The 15,758-nt window shown below is 38.5% G+C and overlaps 1 protein-coding gene across 3 annotated transcripts in view; it reads right to left on the bottom strand.

Annotated features, from left to right (window-relative positions):
• Positions 1 to 14,194, bottom strand: part of HIVEP2 (HIVEP zinc finger 2) — a 113,488-nt gene extending 99,294 nt beyond the window's left edge. For 2 of the 3 annotated variants that reach the window (XM_072409025.1, XM_072409028.1), the window contains exon 1: positions 13,130 to 13,546. The gene's annotated coding sequence lies outside the window, so the exon portion shown is untranslated. Of the gene's footprint in view, positions 1 to 13,129; positions 13,547 to 13,902 lie in introns of those variants that run through there. The other variant, XM_072409026.1, reaches the window with a different exon arrangement.
• Positions 14,195 to 15,758: the final 1,564 nt, after the last annotated feature.

Genomic DNA, 15,758 nt, shown 5'->3' with positions numbered 1-15,758 from the left:
AGGACTATTCTTGGTCAGGGCTGGCATTATTTATGTGTGTCCATAAGCACAGTTTGCACTTACTGTTTTCCTGAATTTCTACAAAATCTAAGCCTGAAGCACATAAATTGCAAGTTCAAGCTACTAAACTCAATAATAAAAAATAAGAGTGGTTCTACTATATGTCATGTTACAAACAGGATCTGACAATTTAAAAGCATGTTTGCCAATAAATTTTTCATACCAATGTATTAACTGTATGTAACCTAGTAACTACGCTGTGTAGATGTATAATCTATATTCACTGCAACTAGGAAGTTGGCATCTGGTAGGACTGCAGTGGTAACTGGTACAGCACTTTCTTTTTGGAACCCAGTAGTCACATAGTAACATATTTTATGTTGACAATACTGAAAATCAGATCACTGTTGTATATAATTTGATGAATGGTGTTCAGCACAGTGGATTATTTATTACTCTTAGTTGTATAAGTTTACCACTGCAGAAACCATGCTATATAAATGTTATCCCGCGTGTAAACAAATGTGTTATCACAACATTAGTGGGAATGAGCCATATGTATATTTTATTAGTTTATTAGATGGGTGGATTCCCAAAATATTATTGTAGGCAACAGATGACCCCTTTCTTTGAGCAGCAGTGATGGTCACACTGCCCATGTAGAGATCTCAGTGTAGATGTAATCATGATTAAACATTAATCTACTGTATGCATTATTATGATTTATTTACATCTTACACTAGCAATGTCATTGTTAGAAAAATGCACCAAAATGTAGTATAGTATATCCCTATGCAAACTAGTTCTACAGAAAATAAAAAGTGAAAAAATATTCTTTATAGTCTTCATTATTTACGGCCTAATATTTTGACAAATTCCTTATTAGACATAATGGAGACATTCTGGTTAACCTTTGGCACCCAAAACACTTAAGTATCAAACGTTTAGACTAGTTTAAAAACATTCTAAAATAAGATTTTATTATTCCAAAACCACAGTGTACAAATAAAATGGCTTGCTGTATAATTTGAAGCATATTTTAAGATTTATTACTTCTACAACATACCCGGCTGTCTATTCTTAGTATAACACTGTGTTTACAAACACGATAGTGCAACGCTCTAATATACCAGTGCCCATATATAGCAGTGGGCACCCCACACTGTTTTGAATTAAAACATTAAAAGATGGTCTTTTTTTGTTGTTATATTTGTACACCTAAATTAGGGAAAATGGAAAAATAATTTTCTAAAAATGTAAACATAGGATTGCAAATGGACGAAAAGCTGAATTCAAAATAAAGGAAAACAAACCAGTAAGAATGAAGGACGAAACTTTTTTTCCTGCTACTACCACAAGACTTATCTCCCTGTAACACCTAAAAAACTAACCAATCAGCCATATTTACCATTCACATGCCCTGACAGAGACACCACCAGATGGCTGCTTTTACCTGTATTGGCCAGAGAATCCTCCTCCCTCAGCTTTTCAGATCTGGCTTTACACAACTGAGCATCTTACATACATTGATATTTTGTGGTGCCCCAACACACTTCCACAATGTACCTGGATTGTAAAGTACTGCTGTACACTGCGGTGTGATGTGTCAAATGTCCTTTCTGGTGATTGACAGCATATTACCTTGCCAAAAAAGTGAACTTTACATTGATAAATACCAGGCTGCAGCAATAGGTATCTGATGTTTTTCACCTATTTTCTTAGCTTTCTGGTGAAAAATAAACTTGAAATCCCAGGCTATTCTCCTGATCATGTGATAATGCCAACCACATATTGCCTACCAAGATGCATGCATGGGATGGGGGCAGACCCATCCAGTCTTTTGCTTCTTTATTGCTTTAAAATGATCAAAGCTGGCTCTATATGTTTAACCTTTTTTTAAACAAGGTGAACAATTGGCAAACACAGTGTGCTTAATTCAGGATAGGAAAATGTAAAATATCGTTCCAGCACCTAGTATTGTAGATTATGACTATGATAAGGTCCAGTTTAACCTATGAGCTATCACAATAAACCAGGTAAAAAGGTGTAAGGAGGTCCTTAAACTAGTTTCCTTTACTTAACCAGGGGCTTGCTTTCCCAAAATGTCTTGGTGGCCAAGGAAAGACTATTTCAGTGGCTGCTAAGGCCAAACTAAGGCTGAACATATTAGACAGGGGCATAGCAGTCCTACAGCCACAGGAGCTGTGTATATTCTGTCCATCTCCAAATACCAGTCATGTGTAACAAACTTCATTGCTAGTTTTATGTATTCTATAGAGCATTCATCTTTATACTTGTTAATATACAACGCTCTGTTTTTAAATCACATCACAATACATTGCAACAACATCACTTGAAAGAAAAAAAAACTGGGACAAGAAAAAGTGAAGGTGTTGGCCTCATGTACTTTTATGACCTGGAACAATGAGAGATGGACTTTCTTTTCATCTGACAGACCTTCTCTGTGGTGAATGCTAGAACCCTCTCTATGTTAAAAGTTCTAAGCGGTAACCATAATTCTGGAAATTTAGCAAATTCATACAGACATACTTTTAAGGCAACAAATTTTCATTTTTAAAACATTAACCACATTTGAATTTGAATGAAAGCATCCTTTCTGTTCTCAATGCTAATTATTTCTAATCAATGCAACATCCTCTCTCTCCTGCCAGGCACAAACTGGTAATTATCTCACAGTACACGTGTTTTTTCCCTAACTTTCAAAATGCTGAAAAGAAGAAATCTTCCACAGTAACACAATGTGCTAAACAGGAGCGTGTAAAAAATTGCAGCTCCTATAAAACTTGCTAAGTTGGTAGAAATCTGTGAGCTTTGTTAGCAGGCCTTCTCACTTTTTCCCCTCTCCTGTCAAGCTGAGCTTCACACGCTGATGTCAGCAGGCAGAACTTGGAAGCAAGGTGTGTGAAAGCATCCAAGGTGTGCTAGAGCAGTAGGCATGTATCAGCTTCATGTGCAACTAAGTTTACTTGGAAGTGTAAATTGGCTTGGCCTTGGGCTAATGCTAAGCTGACGTCAGCATAGTAACACAGAAAGCAAAAATAAATAAAAGTTTTAGCAAGTATTTGTTCTCTGCCACACCAAGAAGAGACATGCAAAACATTTTCAAAGCACATATTACATAAAAACATATAGGACTACACCTATAAAGTTAACATGTCTAGTACATACAGATTACAGCTGTCTTGGTCAACCTGGAACCTGGAGGTCAACCTGGAGTTAGTCAACACGCTAGGTGTTGACTAACGCCAAGTTTCAGACTGAATGCTGGCAGGGGAAAGCAATAGGATTTCAGCTACTGTCTGTCCCATTAACTCCCACACCATCAAACATAGGACCTGATTTATTAAAGCTCTTCAAGGCTGAAGAGGATACACTTTCATCAGTGAAGCTGGGTGATCCAACAAACCTGTAATGGATCTGATGGAGGACAGAAAGCATTTGCTAACAAATAGCAAATTAATTGAAAAACAATATATTCCAGGTTTGCTGGATTACCCAGCTTCACTAATGAAAGTGTATCCTCTCCAGCCTTGGAGAGCTTTAATAAATCAGGGCCACAGAGCCTACAAGAAAGTAGGAACACAAGATTGGGGAAAGTGTGGTAAAAGGTGGCTATCAGTGACATAAGTACTGTGTATGTCAGTTATCCTTTACTGGTATTACAGCACATGTATGAACTCAAGGAATGCTGTCGACTTCCAATTTTTTGTTTTTACAGATTTATTTCGACTTTAAAATTCTTTGAAAAGAAAAAAGCATGAGCAACAGAATAGGAAATTGGACATAGGAAAATATTTATCTTTATTGACAGCAACTAGCTAATATCAGCTAAAGGCAGAGCTGTAAAGTAAGTCTGATGACTACAGGTTAAACCAGTAAACCCTGAAACAAAACATCAAGATAACCATTTTTCCAGGTAATCAATCACACTCCAACTACAAACTGCTCAAAGGTTTTCTTGGTTATAGCAAAAATGAAATACAGTATCACCACCGGCAAGCAATTTTCCATAGTACAAAACATATGTTCACCATCCAGTACAGCCGGTTAGACCAGACAACTGATAGTTTTCCTACTAAATACCACCATGCACTGTAATAACCAGCTCACTCAGAAAACAGGACTTCCAAAAATATGATTTTTTTTAGCAACTAAATTATACACAATTCTCAAGAGCAAACAATCTCTCACAAAGACCTTATCTCATTTTTAACACCAACACTGTAACATTTTTAACATTTTAGTATTCATAGTATACTAAAACATAGTATACTAATACTAAAACTTTATGATGTTGAAAAGGGTGGGCAACACGCATTAAAGCTGTGTGACATATACATGACTCTCTCTGGTTTTCAGGGTAACCAAAAAGTACATTTAAATCCAAATTGAACAATATTTTGTTTGCAAAACAGTATATATATATATATATATTAATATTATTTATTTTTTTATTTGTAAATCCATTCATTAGGTCCTGCTGATCTCCTACAGCCCTATGCTGCAACTTTCTCCTTACCTGCATACACACCTGCACATGGCATTTCTCCAGAGTATCCTGAGGGTGACAACAGTGAACAATGGCTGCCTAATGTGTTCAGACAGTCACCTGTAGTGTTTAGTGTGAAAAGGCTACAATACAGGAGCACAAATGAAAGAAACAAGTGTTTTCTTACACTTGTTGACTAAATAAGGAGATTTGTGGAAGGATTGGTGTTTTTTTTTTCAATGAAAATAGTGGATTTATAATTTATTAAAATACTTTTGTAATTACATTGACTTGGTAAAGCTTGTAGAAATGTTTTGTTGATTGGGTATATATATACTCCATGGTCTGCAGTGAAATGTTAAAAAAAGTTATATTTCTTGGAGTTCTTTGCATAAACCTTTTAAAATCATGGAAGGCTGGCAACTGTTACTGTAAAAACTGGGTGCACAACTAAATGAGGGTTATATTGTCATACAGTACGTGTTGTGCTCCCCCAGCATGATCTATTTATCTATTACACTTTATTTCTTTCCATGAAACATTTGTTTTGTGTATTCTGACTTTGACTTGAGCAAATACCTTGAGGGCTGCTCAACAGGTCAGGGGAGTTGGGGAGATACTGTATGTGCGTCACACATAGACATTCCACTTCATAAGACTACAGCTGGTATGCAAAGTGTTACTGAGCCAACGGAAAAAAAGGAGAAAAACCTAAATTCTTTTCATTTTCACTTGTCGTCTTTAGATCTGAAGTCATACTTTCGTAGAATTTTCTGGTCTTGAAAAGGTTTTAAGAACAATACACATATCTTTTCTATGAGTAACTTGAAATAATAAAACTTTCAGCTAATACTAATTAAAAAAAAAATCTCCACACGCTTCTGTATATTAGACATTTAGCCCTACTAAAATTTACCTTTGGAGTTTCCCTACAGAAATGAGGAAATGTAGCCAGATTTGTCAAGGGTGGTCATATGGGCAACATAATTATAATTTATTGTAACATTTATTTATGTGTGTTTTTATTGTTTGTGGATGCTGCAAAATGGCTCCATTATTTAATATTTAAAGTTTGCAAGCCACTACTACACAAGCTTTTCAGTAGGCTTATTGGTAATCTATAGAACTTGGGCTAATTACATGTCCACAATACACTTTCTAGGGCTGGCTTAGACCACAGTCTAAAAGAGCAGAAATTTACATTTTAAAACTTGCCACCCATAGCACCAGTCAAAACCCCTCCATTGGTCTTTTTACTAGAATTAAAATAATTAGTTGTATACTTTCTGTCATTTTTCGGTCTGGAAGACATGAGGTTAAGTGTGACAGTAAAGAATGGAGAGTTTCTCTATTGAGAATGGAGTCAGCAAGAAATATTGTTATTTTTAGAGTGGAAAAGGGTTTAAAGATAAAGAAAAAAAAAACCGTAGGTGAAAATTCAGCTTTACATTCCTACTAGCTAGACACACTATCTGTATGAGGTTTGTATGCTGTTTGTAAGTTTGCTCCCCCAGAAATAAAAGGTTTTCCCTTTAAGTCAGCTCTACTGTGGGATCAGTAGATCCTAACTGTTAACCTAATTTAAAAAAATGTTCAGATATAAGATATAGCAACTGACAAAACTACTGGTGACAGTGTCATGTCTGCAGGGACATTGTTGTATTAAATTTGATTATTACTCAATTACTTTCACCCTGTGCACTACAATTGTCAATAAAAAACCTAACCAAGATGCCATATTCTGTATGTGCACTGGGCAGTTATTCAAGTATGTCAGGAAATCTCTTACCTGTTGCAACAAATGGAACAAACTGGAATTCCATAAATGTATGACCAGACAGATGATAAAACACACCTCTGCTGTATGAGTGTCATTTCAACTAAATGGCAGAATTGTTTGACATTACAGTGATTCATCACCTGGCATTACAAAAGATCATTTCAAAGGTTTCTCTTATAATTTACATAATGAATCACAAAGGTGAAAGCAGCTGACAGGTACAAGCTCTTGTATCAAGGCTATTGCACATAATTTATTATGCAGAAATTCCAATTATATTTGCAACATACAATGGTAAAGAATAGCACCACGTCGTTGCTAAAATGTAATCCAAATCCAAGAAACACCAAAACTGTCTGAATTCTTTAGCTATTAGAAATAGGGTGAATGAGTCCTAACATTACTTAGGGTCCTAGCTTTACCTAACTTTAGGAAATCTCCCCAAAGTTAGGTAAATCTTTTAGACAGTTGTTACTGGAACAAGTATTGACACTGAAAACTTCCCCCCTATTCATGTTCTGGAGCCACTGAAAATTTTGATTTTTTCATAACTTTCAGACCCAATGACAATGGTAACCTAGATGCATTATGGAACAAGCTTATCTCAAAGCATGTACATTGTAAGCCATGGTACCTGCCTGATAAAATAAAGTTCTTGCTATATGTTTAGTGAGGGAGGAGGCAGATCTCTGTTGCCGATCTGCACTTTTGCTTGGCCAGTGCCCAGTGTATTTTTCTTGGAACTTTTATTAATCTTGATGGACGTGGTAGGTTTGCATAGGAGGGTGTGTGTTTGTGTGAAATAATGGGTTTGGGTCAGATTGTGGGTCCTAACATTTAAGGGTCAGGTGCGGGAAATGGGTGTGCAGATCTGAACACAGACAGAAATAAAACCCTAATAGCCCCTATTCCAAAAAAATGGTTTATTTATTTATGGCTATTATAGGGGAAAAGAATATGGTAAAAAAAAAGTATTGGCTGTGGCTTTAAATAACCTTTTATCAAGCTTTTTAATAAAGTTCACTTCCAGCTGTCATGGCCTGATCTTAGAGCAGTATGCACTTTTAATTAAAAGAGGAAAACAGTGATGGCCTTGCTCACAGCTACATCTACAGCAGACAGCCAGACACTGAGGACAATGTCAGAACAGTGTAAAGGTAAACACCCTTTACACTGTTCTGACATTGAAAGTTGTTAAGTAACACAAAATTATTCAAGGCATGGGTGACCCCAATTACATTATCTGATTTATTTGTGTTGCTTTAGTTGAACATTAAAAAATAATTCCACATGCCCCAAAATAATTTCCCTCAAGGGCATGTTTAGTCATAACACTTTGTAATGCGTGCAATGACACAGCAGTGGAGTTAATAGATGCTGTAAATGAAACCTCTAGAGGAATCTAAAATAATTTTGTCCTGGGTGGAAGATGATTAGGTAACAATAATTGTAACCACTGTAAAGAAACAAACGAATCAATGAGAAGAAATGATCATTAAACAAAATTCACACCATTAGAAATCTCTGGTGGTCTGAAAGTGGAATTGGGAGGTGGGCTAGAAAAGGGAAGGCAATTACAGCTTTTTTATGGTTCCAACTATCCTTACTTCAGGCAAAGCACAGGTTCATTCAATGTACTAGTTTTGAGTGGTGAAGCTACTGTATTTAAACAGTGTCAGTCTTTTCAAGACAGATATTAAAGTTTTTGACTTGGTATGGCAGATCAAACCAACCACTTGCTTATGCGGCTTTGTGAGATTTTTGGAGCCAGAAATTGTGATAAGGATATATGGCTGCTGCAAACCATGAAGTTATAGGAAATTGTTGGGAAAGGCAACCCATACATTGCTTTAGAACTGACTTGTGCCAAACGATATCTAGAATGTGTATTTAGCTTTGGTTTGGTTGTGATCAACTTGGGCAAAATTCTAGCATGCGTACTGCAGTGTGTGTGTGTGTGTGTGTGTGTGTGTGTGTTTAAAAGACAGATTTGCTAGCTCTGTCCTCGAATGTTTGTTCCTGAGTACAGAGTAGTTGGAAGTACACTGCTCTAGCATGTTTCTCAGTTTGAGTGCAGCACTTATCTAAAACAAGAGGGTATGCCTCCATGCATGGCACTAATTAGGTTATTGATAATTTACACACATACAAATTGATCTTTCATCAAGTAAATTGATATGAGTACCTCCTAAGAAGGAGTACCTACTTAAACGACTTCTTGTCCCAAGACTGGGGATTCTTATCACACATGAATAATATCAGCATGCATCCCAGATGAGCTTGAGACATTCTGAATCATCTATCACCAAGGCAGCTTTGAAAAATAACAACCTGCAGATTATGTGGGAGTTTCCTTGAAAAGCTTGTTGGCATTCAATGAAAAAAGAGTATATGTAAAAAATGTATGTGTACCTCAGCCAGGAATGTGAGTCTGTGTGGATCATTTATAGTTTTCAGCAGTCAGTGATTGGCATTAGGAACACTTGACAACTCTTTCTATGCACTGGAGGGTGGTCATTTAAAGCACCCCCTGGTAGCTGTTCAGGGCACAAGAAGAGGGAAATGGTGGAAGTAGTGCTGCCAAATGTGCTATCAATGCTAAATTATTGTATTAAATATTTTTAGGTGAGCAGTAGCGATGGGCATACGTTTGTTAACCTGCTCAATAGATTATTGACCCAGACAGAAGTTGACTGTCAGCTATATGTGGGATTCCTAGACATAAAATTATCACTAAATCTATACAAATAGATTATCATCTTTTAAACACTATACCAATATATCTAAACAGGGTGATATTTTCATTTTTTTTAAAGATCTGGAATAATGTGATCAGCAGACATGCACTTGAACTACTGACTGTAGCCACAAAATGTTGAACTTTTATACAATCTCTTTAGTAAACCTAAGACCACTTGATGTAGTCAAGGAAACTCAATTTGTAGCTGTTGTCATGACACGTTAATCTAAAACAATGCACGGTCACTGCAAGACCACACCAGGATCTATCTATACTAAGGTACATAAAAAAGAGTGCAACAGCAATACAAAAATCCACGCCATCTAAAAGAAAAAGCCTACAGATACATATTAAATGTCAATGTTTCTAAATCCACCAAATAACTCCTAAAAATTCCTTAAGTAATTTGCTATTTGTTAGCAAATGTTTTCAATCTTCCAGACCCATTGCTGGATCAACCTGCTTCACTGATAAAAGTGTATCCTCACCAGCATTGGAGAGCTTTAATATATCAGGCCCATTTTGTGGTCAGGTACAGAAGAAGAAATTCATATGACACACCATTCATCATTTTACAGACTGTTCTGAAATAACGCCTACTCTATGCTGTTCACATTCTACATTTGTCTCCAATATTATAATCACTATTTTGTAAACACCAAAAAAGCGTTCGTAATAGCTTAAGAAATGTAACTAAATACAATGGAGAATGTTTTGCCCTTTAATTCAGTTTTTTATAAATATGTCACACAGTATTATACAAAAAGGGTCAGTCATTTTCCATGTCATTCCTATTAAAGTGAATTAGCACTTCCACCTATATTTTAATGAAATCCTAAACATGCACAGCTTTATAATGAATTCTATGATGCTAACAATTTGAATTCTTAATTAACTTGAATGTTCTGTATTATATCAGTTACTGTTTGTAGTTCACTTTTAGCAAATGGGGATGACTCTATGTATCATTCTAATACTAGATAATGCAAATTTCTCCTAAAGATATTTTCCAAAGATATTGTAATTGATTCAAATAGATCTTTTGCAACTGACAATAGGTATTTAATGCACCATCAACTTGTTTGATAACGGATTTGCACTATTATTTTACCGTTAAATAATAAAAATAAAGAAATGAAAGCCTTGCCTGATCAATTTTTTTATCAGTTACATGCCCAATAATAGTATGAAAATACTACTGTGAATAGAAGTTATTTTATTTATGATTTATCTTAAATTTCGATGTTTTTGTCTGATTAATCAAAAATATAGAATATTGTTTGGCCAGCTTAACATAATGTGCCTTTTACAGATAGTCTTATGACATGTTTTTTTATAACAGTAAGCCTTCAATACAATATGCATAAACGCAATTGCCTGCCTAGGTTTATGGTACATATACACACACGTATGAAAATATATATATATGTGTGTGTGTGTATATATGTATGTATATATATATATATATATATATATATATATATATATGTCTTTATTGAAAAGAAGAAAAAAGAGTGTGAGTAAAGGTATGCTGCAATTAGGTGTTTTCCAGTTACAGTGCAGGAACCCCTGAGCAAGCAAAGACAGCACAAGTCTTTTGTAATAGGAAATCCCTGTGGGATGGAGTATACCCGCCTCAGTGCACAACTTCCCAGCATGTCACTGGAGACATGCCTGCCTATCTAGAATGGATCTCTGCTATTAGTATGGATGCATCATTACAAATATCCAGACAGAAAGCAAGTTTTATTCCCTCCCCGCAGGGCAAGGTTTTGCAAATACAGAAAAGAAGCAGAAGGAGAGGGAGAACATCTGGTTTGATGGCAGGCAGAGCCCCTTGTTAACCCCCTTCCTGTGACTATTACACGTCATGGAACATTCCCGGAACGGGCCAATGTTCCACCCACTCCTGAGAACACACAGGCATCTGAAGACACACAGCCAAATACACACAGACAGCTCTCATCTGCGGATGTGCAATAGGTGGCCCACTACATACAGCATACTCCAGGACCAAAACATGTTTGTCTTATTTATATTATCCACGACCACTGACAAAGTAGCAGCCATGTTGTCTTAACAAAGGTCAATAAGATCATGGTCAACAGAAGCCTAATATTTATTAGCAATAATAATGGGGGCAGTATTAATAATAACAAATATATGAATTAAATATACTAGCCACCACTAGCGAAATGCATGGCAACCAACCATACCAGATAGATATATATTTACAATTGATAAAGCGTGTGTGTGTGTGTGTGTGTGTGTGTGTGTGTTGTGTGTGTGTGTGTGTGTGTGTGTGTAAGATATATCTATCTATAGATAGATAGATAGATAGATAGATAGATAGATAGATAGATATACTGTATATCCACAGTAACACAAACCTACCAACAAACACAAAATCATACAAAACAAACAATATAAACGAATCAGATATCTAACAATCATAGCCTGTTGGTTTTTAATAAACACAGGCCTTTTCTTTCATAGTTGTACAGAACACAAAGTGAAGGGAATCAGAGTCACTTAAGGGCAAAACTGGGCATGTCAATACAGGAGAGCAAGCAAGCTGTCAGCCATGGTGTACCAATACATGAGTTTATCTTGGGAGGAAGGAAGCAGATTTGAGCAAGTTTAAGAAGTCAGGTTGTAGACTTGTATCTCCTGCTCTATTCACAGAGATGAGTGGAAAACCTTAAATAGACTCAGCCCAGGCAGTTGCTGATCTTTGCCCCCCTCTCTCTCCCTGGCTGTCATTAGGAGCCATACAAATTCCTGTGGATATTACGCAAACCTCCCCCTAATCTGCATACATTTACAGCCTGGGTATTCCCCACATTTCCCAACCATCTCAGGCAAATGTAAAACCCTCTTGTTATCCAAATACTTCTGTCAAGGGTGTGGGAGTTTTTAATCTGCACCATTTTATGCACTGTCTACATAAACAAAATTGTATTTCATGTTCATCTTTAATGAAATGATCCACTACCTCTTTCCTACGAAGACGCACTCTGCATTGTTAGAACAATCTACTTGCAATAACGTGGTTTCAATTTCATTTATCAGAACTGGTGCTTGCTTTCACTATTCAAGGCTTGCTAAAGGTCAATATAAAAAGCTGATGGGGAGCTAGGTGGCCGCATTTGTTCAGTTTATGGTTGCCCACCTGGGAAAATATACTTTGGTATTGTTGTGTATATTTTAGGGTTACATATGATATTAAAGGTATTGTTGCTATATATGAGCGAATCTTTATCAATAATATAATAATATATATTATTTGGTGTGTGTATTTCATTGTTAACACATCCTAATAAACTTATCATTTGCCAATCAGCTCCTAATGATCAGAGTTATCAGTGATCAATCTGGACTGGCAGACACTTGCAACATAAAACACAAGAGATGACCTGAAGGCCCAAAACAAACAAGCTGGCAGCACCAGAACAGCTGTATCCTCTGCACACTGACAGCCCTCTGCCCTGGTGCCCTCCATCCTGTTACAATCAGGCGATGGACTGACCATCTATGTACCATCACTGGGGTTCCCCCTTGTGATAACCAAATCCAGAGGGTGTGACAAGGTGTCAGTGAACAATTAAGCTTTGTTTACAGATCCTGGAGAATCATAACCCAGGCACAGGTTACATCAGGAAAGACAGTGCAGTATTATGAGAATTGCCAAGGAAACCAGGCAAAGGAATGGATACTGCCCAGCCACATAATAGGCACTGCAATTGATTATAAATGTAAGATGTTGGGAGCCATAGCCAGTGTTTGCACATCTGATCTGTTTGTAAGAACGGGATCTGCTCAGTTTATGATGTATGTCATGGTACACAAGTGTTCTTCATGTGCACTGCCTATTGGGCTCTGAGCTTGGGGAAGGCAATCTATGAGGCTGCCGCATTTGCCAGCAAAGGTATTCCTGTGTAGCAGCTGAGGTTCCGGGCGAGCAGAGCCTCTGAAAGTCAGCAGTACAGTGCTGGAGGTGTGCAGCTCATCTGATGGAGCCCTTCACCAACAAGCCAAGGGGTAATGAGATCAGATCTTAACATGCAAATGGAGGAAAGACTAGGCTGCAGTGACTCACCGGATCTGAAGCTGTCACAGTCCAATACCAAAATCAATCCGAAAATAAGAGCAGTGATGAGCAAAACACTAATCCTCTGCACTTTCTTCCAACATGTGCTTTCTTCTGTATTTTTTCCTCCCAAAAGAGAAAGGAAAGCCCGGGCAGATAGAGCAATGATATTAATAATAAAGTGTAACAAGTTGTTCCTGATCACCCTCCCTTCCCACTAGATCTGCAGCCACTGACTGTCACAGAGGAGGTGGGGAAAGAATAAGAAAGCTCCTAGGTAGGTCTACACGAATCATGAGAAGGAGAGGAGGTGTTCTCCTGGAGCAGCACACACAGCAGCAGGAGGGAGCAGGTTGTCAGTGTGTGCATGATCTATGTGTGAGCATGATATGTGTGTGTGTGCTGATCAGGGGCAGGCAGAGAGAGAGAGAGAGGGTAAGGGAGAGTTCACAGGAAGAGGAGGAGGGAGCTCTGCTACTCATGGAAAGGGGTGGTGTTTTCAGGGGGATCCCTACTGCAGCCAAGAAAGAAGTATGCAGGCATGTATAGAAATGCCTAGGACTTTGCCCTAGCTGTACAAGCGATCTGTCAAGAACTAGGACAGGGTACTAGGGAATCCCTACTGCAAAATATAAAAAAACAATCAGAACCATGCCATTGCATTAATTTGCTTCTGTTTCATGTCTAGTATGATGATGAATAGGAAAGCTGGGATGAATTGGTTAGATGACATTGTAGCTGCTAATCACTGTGTGAGGACAGAAATGGAGGTATTACAGTACCTGTTATATGAAGGACTGGGTGCAGGTGTCTGCTGGGGGGGTGTAGATGCAGTCCTTGTCTCCCGATGACGTCCTTCAGCAGATGATCACCTGTGAAGTCCCCCTTGCTGATGGGGATCGCTGCTCTTCTACCTGGTGTCTGTTTGCATACAGCATTTTCCCCAGCACTCTTCTCAGCACAGCTCCTGCCACTGTGGCGCTTTCTGCAGAAAAAATGTCTATTTTGCTGGCAGTGCACAAGTCTAAAAATAAGCAAAGGGAGGGGGTTGGAGGGCTGTAGAGTGTTGTCAGTGTGTCAGGGTACACTGGAGGCAGCCTGGAGATAAGGGAGCCTCCTGTACTCTGCAGACAGACGGGGTTATTCCTGGCACAGAACTTCCACAGTGGGGAGAGCTCAGCCTGTGACGTCATCGGATCCCCCAGCGCGTCCCTGGGAGAGGAGGAAGCGGGCTGAGCGCACATAGCAACACCACAGTGTGTGAGGAGAATGCTGGAGCATGGCTCTGTGTATGTCACATACCACAGGCACACGATGTGTTGTAATATATCAGTATTTTCACCTCTCACTGTTGGAAGGTTATAGAAGGACTCTCTCAGCTTGTCACACTGACTCCAGGGTACATTAAAACTCATACTGTATACTGTACTGTGTGTAGCAATGCACCACAAATGTGACACACAGAAGTGCAATGCTATGGAGTGACCAGGTCTCCATTATTAGGTTTATCCTTAAATTGCAAAGGAATGCTGCGATGGAAGAGATAATTTAAGGTACATGGTTCAGTTATAACACAATGCAATGTACAAAATTACATAAACTGGCCTATTACTATTGCCTTGACTCACACACTTCCCTCTCAGACACTGCAGCTCAAAGTGGGAGGGCTGAGGCAGTGCTGGTTATGTAGGGCATGGGTGTGGCCAGCTGTTGATTGACAAGCTGCATGCAGGTGACTCAGCTGTGACAAAACAGATAGCCACACCTCCTGACAGCATATCAACTACATGTGAGCAGCAATGATGCTGCACCGCTCCTAATATCAGGGTATCCTGAAGGAGCTAGGCAAAAGTACAGTTACACTTTTACTTGAGTGTTGCATTGCATTTTCTTTTAAATGAGAGGCCATACTTTCCTTCCACTTACCCAATGCTCAGTTTACACACCCAAAGGGAAGACAAAAAGTGCTTTGTAAGTTCTAGACGGCAATGTGAAACTTACAGGGGGCTGAAACTTCCCTTCATGTCCTTCCTCATGTGGGATGGGTGCCACAGTGGTCAGTCACCAAACACCCACCAATGTTGGCACATGTGAAATAAATAGGCATTTCCAATGGAGGGTTTATTAGGTAAACACATGCAGCTGGGCAGAGGACAGTAGTTAAATCCAATTGTAGTTTAGGCCATTAACTTACAGTCGATCCCCTAATAACATAGTGAAATTGAAAATCAGGTTTGGCTATCTCCAGCACCGTCTACAAAACCACTCATCCACTAATGCAGCCCTGATTCTGTTCCAGGTAAAACCATGCCCTGTGCCATTCAACCCACTCCTTGTTATCCCAAGGTGTCAAAGATCCACCTCTCCTTACTTACTCTGTGCCGTCGATCTGCAGCGATGACAGGTTCAGGACATGGAAGGCCCATCCTCACCACTGGCAGACCTCCATGGAGATGGCAATCCTTCCCACTGATTAGAGGAGTTACACTATCACCGGCAGCTGGCTCTGTGCGGTGACACTGCACACAAAGCTGAGCTCTAAGCTACATGGTGCATGCAACGTATGGTTTAGAGCTTAATCAAAAAGCTATCAGGAGCAAGGGAGTTATGTATTTGACTCAATTCATGAGTCAAATAT

Source organism: Pyxicephalus adspersus, chromosome 4, assembly GCF_032062135.1.
Source record: "Pyxicephalus adspersus chromosome 4, UCB_Pads_2.0, whole genome shotgun sequence".
NCBI classification, from domain to species: Eukaryota; Metazoa; Chordata; class Amphibia; order Anura; family Pyxicephalidae; genus Pyxicephalus; species Pyxicephalus adspersus.
Note: the sequence above shows the minus strand (reverse complement) of the source record. Positions and strands in the feature narration are given on the sequence as shown.